The sequence below is a fragment of the Bidens hawaiensis genome, unplaced genomic scaffold, assembly GCF_021521415.1.
Source record: "Bidens hawaiensis isolate Kalapana, Puna unplaced genomic scaffold, B.hawaiensis_p1.1 tig00006667_1, whole genome shotgun sequence".
Taxonomy (NCBI): domain Eukaryota; kingdom Viridiplantae; phylum Streptophyta; class Magnoliopsida; order Asterales; family Asteraceae; genus Bidens; species Bidens hawaiensis.
In genome coordinates this window covers 1244490-1249926 of record NW_027491452.1, presented here as the reverse complement: position 1 = coordinate 1249926, position 5437 = coordinate 1244490, and the positions used below count along the sequence as shown (strand labels likewise).

The following is a 5437-nucleotide window of genomic DNA, read 5'->3' as shown; positions in this document are numbered from 1 at the left end:
TTAAGGCATGTAAAAACCCATTTTATTTTATTTATTTATTGAATTAAAAAAATTATATTAAGTTAAACTGGATAAATAAATGAGTGAAAGTAGCATTAGTTTTAATGTACTTATAGTATAAATAATAATAAATTAATAATTTTATTAAAATGAAAGAAAAATAAAATAAAATAAAAACGGTCCGGGGGAGGTTTAAACCTGAGCCCAAAGTGAACTGGCCAGCTGAGCCAGTGTCAAACATGTTTAAAGATTGGAACATAAAATATTTATATAGGTTCACCAGTTAATCCCAAATTTTGATAAACCCTAATTTGTTTGAAACTCTAACTAAAGATCATTACCATCTATCATATGAAATTGACAGAGGGCTTTTGATCCCTATCAAGTATCAACCGCAATTCAATTACCTGGACCGAGTTAAAATCGAAGGTTAACGATGACTTAGGGTTTCAGCTTGAACACGATATCAAAAACGAACTGAGCAGCTTTGATTGTTGCAAGTAGTTTGGGGTTATGATTCGGATTGTAGAGGAGTGTATGAGGGACAAGTTAATTGCGTTTTAGACATGTATATATAGGGATTTGAGGATCGTTAAGCCTCGATTTTAAGAGTTAACGAAATAAGTGTTATTAGCTATCAATTTACTAAGATTACACTATGGTTTGATTATGCATTGATTGTGAATCACATAACACGCCTAAATCCATGAATTTCGGCTTGCTTTGAGGGTCAATTTTGAAGAGGGAGTGGCCGTCGGTGATGGGAGAAGAGAAAGGAAAAGAAAATTAATAATATTCCAAAGTCTTGCATATTAGTCCCTGGTCTTAGGTTGGGTATTCAAGTTAGAACTAAACATAAGTTAGGGGTGGATTTTGCATATTTGTGATAGTTATAACATTATATAAAATAAACGAAACTAATCCGGACTTCGTGAAATAAAATAAATGATCGAATACATAAAAATATTAAATTTATTATTTGGATTTAATAACAATAGACCGAATAAAATATCATAAAAAAATTTTAACGGATGGTTTTCAGGTTCGAAAAATTACGAAGGTTACACCTAGAGGCCGTAGTGTAAAGGCAATTTTCACCCACAATCGCCGGGGAAATCGCCCAGTACTTGATTCTCATCCAAAACTATCACTAGCCTTAAAGAAAACATTTTGAATTTTAAGGTCAGATTTTATGTTTATTTTAACGAAAATTTGTATGCTCCTTTTTCTTTTAACTCTTGATTTTCAAGTTATATGTTTTGATTTTTAACGAAAACTAGCACACGTATGATGGTTTTTACATTTCCTTTTAAGTTTTTTCTTTTCTTATTTATGTTCTACATATGTGCAAGTTGACCAATTATGTATATGCAAATTTTCCAATATGTTCATATTCTTGGTTATGTAATTAATTAAGTAAAAATGCATAAATCATTTGTTGTTCATGTATACCTGGTTACATATATTTAACTTTGTTTTAAACCGTCAAAATGGTTAAACTGCCACTATACTATATATATGTAATTTCGTTTTACACTACCAAAATGGTTAAACTACCACTATATATGTGAGTATGTGATGTTAATGTGTAACAATCTGGATAGTTGGCACTCTTATTATATCCGGTTATTATTTTTCATTCTAATTACATCATTTCATACTTTATAACTTTATGTTTATCTATGTTTTCATCTCTATATGTTTCGTACATTTTTTCTACATAACACACTCAATATTTTTATACATGTAGTCGAAAGACTTTCATCTGGGAACCATAATCATGATCTAACCAACAAGTTTCTTCCTGAACCAAATCCTCAACCGGGTTTAACTCAGCCCATATGGCTGCATCCATCTATCCAAGCGCATACAGAGTATCAAGAACCGAATCAGCCACTGGTTCCAATGCCCAATTGAAAAGTTGTATTAATGATACGAACCTAATCATTAATCAAATGGTCCAAAGAAAATAAATAGAAACCAGATTAGAATTCATAGGTTTTTGAAAGAGACTTTGATCATTCAATCAACATATTTTCATTCATGAATTAACACATAAGAACTATTGGCTTATATAGCCAAAATACATAACCTACCCACTACTTAATTAACTACCCACTAAAAAGATACAAAACCAACAATTATTAAACTAGCAAAAACAAAGAACAGATATAAATGGCATGGCATTAAGTTAAAGGTATGGGAACGTGGGTATGGGTGCTAGGTCGTGGCACACAACAATCCCTACCACTTGAAGAAACCGTGTCCGCACGGTTGAGAATCTAGACCGGTATGACGCCTTGCCATGGTGGCCGCCATTCGAGCCTTCCAATGGCGTTCGGAGCAGTCACCACGAAGCACCATGGTGGGCGCCACTCCTTGATAGACCAGACATATGCATGGGTATCTCGATTAGTGCGGGTAAAATACTCAATATCAAACCCATGAAAAGGGGTGATTGTTGCTCCTGGGATAGCACCGTTGAATTGTTTTGTGGGTGTAGATTTCCTCTTAGCGTTGGCTACGGTTTGTGGAATCCAAGGAGTACTAGAGCGGCTTTGTAGTAGGGGTTGGGAACGGATCTGTTGGGGTGGTTCGTGGAGGTGGATGTGAAACAGTGAGGGTTGAACCAAGAGTTGGTGTAGGCGGTTGTGAAAACGACGGTAAAACGGTGGTTGCAAACAGCACGGATTGAGGTGGTTTAATGACAGCGGTTGGTGGTGGTGAGGCCACAGTGGCCGGTGTTGGCATTGGCGCTGTGGGTGCGGAAGCGTCATGGGCTGGGAACCGAGGTCGATTTTTTAGAAGATTGATCATCTCCGCAAGTGTTGACTCAATTAGAGCCAACGACTCGTTCCATTTTTGAGCGTCCATAGAGGGATCAAGACCGCTCTGATACCACTGATACGAACCTAATCATTAATTAAATGGTCTAAAGAAAATAGATAGAAACCAGATTAGAATTCATAGGTTTTTGGAAGAGACTTTGATCATTCAATCAACATATTTTCATTCATGAATTAACACATAAGAACTAGTGGCTTATATAGCAAAAATACATAACCTACCCACTACTTAATTAACTACCCACTAAAAAGATACAAAACCAACAATTATTAAACTAGCAAAAATAAAGAACAGATATAAATTGCATGGCATTAAGTTGAAGGTATGGGTGCTAGGTCGTGGCACACAACAATTAACTATTAACAAAGCAATGTGGTTTCACTAATAATAAATTTCCATGCTAATAATATTTTTGTACCTCTCTCGGGCCTGCCCGATTTTCAGTATTATAGTCGGCAATGTCTTCCAATTCCAAACGATCTGCGTGAAACACACACACACACGAACCTGTGATGAAAGAAATGGAGTAAATAATAATAATAATAATAATAATAATAATAATAATAATAATAATAAAAACAAATCAAGACACTGTTTGAGCAGCAGAAGTTGGAGGCATAAACAAAGTCAAACCACCATCTACGCAGAGTCGGTTTCTGAATAATATTGCAGGCCTTGGTGCAAGATACCTAAACATGATATGATTTTTATTTGATTTAAGACTAGTTTAGATCCCGTGTTTTATACATTTTAACGAATTGTAAATGTTAGATAATCTAGCATTATTATTATTATTATTATTATTATTATTATTATTATTATTATAAGGTATCACGTTGTTATTTTAATTAAAAGAAACCCAACATACAAAGACAAATAGAGAAAAAATAACAATTTAAAACATAATTCTAAGTTATATCACATATTTCTAACTTATATCATGAAACAAAAAGACATATTAGTTTATCATCTATTAAAGTAATATGTTGTAAACTATGAAGCTTAAACATGTAATGTTGTAACATAAGTTGTGTGTTATAAAAACTATTTTTATTGAAATTTTAAAACATTTAAGTACACAACATAAAAATGCTAAAAATATGAATATCACAATGAGATATAATTATAACTTTTATTAAACCACGCGTTTAATAAAGCAACAATATAATCCAAAACTCGTGACTTAAACCACCATATCAATCCAAACATCCAGTCCAAACATTCATAAATAATTTCACAAAATCCAAAAAAAATAAAATAACAAAGTCTCAAAATTTAAAAAAATAACAATAAAAACAATTAATTGTCTTAGTTCTCAATAAATGATGATTATAACAATATATTTTGAAACTTTCTTCAACTTAGGAGTTAATATTTAAAATTAATGTTCAAAATTAACATTTGGAATTATATAAATGTAAAATTATTGAGTTGGAAGCCTATATGGACATGCTAGTTGAATGCCATTTGAAAACCTTGTATTGCTTTAATAGTATAGTAAGATGTCATAAAAGTAAGGACACGTAAATTAACTAAAATAATTACCCTGGGATAAATGAAGAGGTAATTACTGCATTGATGAGATCCTCCCTGGAATCGAATTGATCAACCAGTAAACAGCAAGGCCTCCAAAGAATTTGTGTTACAACAACTTTATTCATAATAAAATATTATAATCCACATAATCATAAGTTCATAACTAGCTTTGTAAAAACTTCTGTAGGTTTCTACTAAGATGAATGAATTATGGACACCTCTTAACACGCCCGTTAGACCTTATATGAGCTCATCAGGCAAAACTGTTCAAGAACGTCTCTAAGAAATGCCTGCCCATAAAAACAACTATCGTTTTGGGATCGTGGGTTGGTAAAAACAGAAGATTAGTTGCCAATCTATACAAAAAAAAACGTTAATATGTGATGTGAAGAGCCTACCCATGAGATGGGCCTCATAGGTAGGCTCTGACCCAACAAAGCAATGAAAGCCTAATTGATGTGCTTGAAGTAGTTTAATAATTATTAACTAATTTAACTAAAAATAAACACTAAGTATACTCTAAAATCTCTAAAACTCGACTAAACTACTAACCGGCAAGTGAACCGATCGACTCTAGTAAAGCTAAGTAAGTCCGGATATCGAACCCATGAGACTCTCTAAACTACGTTTATTAACTAATTAAACTCGACTACAAAACACGACTTATTAATTATATTTGTTTGGGTTTTTTTTTAAATACTAGTTTAATTCTATTATTAAAAACTAATTAAGAAAACAAGTAATTTAAACCAAAACAAAGTTTGTTGTGAAAATAAGATGATGATGAGAAAACTACCTAGGTTAGAATCCCCTAAATTTCAGCAATGAATTAACCCGGGAAAAATGTTTAGTTATGGAGTGGGATCGTAAAATAAACACTTAAAAGAAAACCCGATCAGGACCACTGACCCTTCTCAAGAGACACCTATGGGTTTCTAACAAGTTTTAACGCACACCAGTATTAAAAATCAAGTTTCCTTACGGTCACCTAATTAATTATGACTTAGTTCTTTTATAACGAAATCCTAACTTACAGCATGGAAATCAAAGGCAA

General features: G+C 32.7%; 1 long non-coding RNA gene across 1 annotated transcript; it reads right to left on the bottom strand.

The window, feature by feature from the left end:
* Positions 1 to 3341: 3341 nt before the first annotated feature.
* LOC143633294 (uncharacterized) lies at positions 3342 to 4522 on the bottom strand. Its single transcript, XR_013153653.1, has 3 exons — positions 4393 to 4522; positions 3440 to 3536; positions 3342 to 3354 (listed from the first exon to the last, which is right to left on the bottom strand). It is a non-coding gene; the product is annotated as an uncharacterized LOC143633294 (long non-coding RNA).
* Positions 4523 to 5437: the final 915 nt, after the last annotated feature.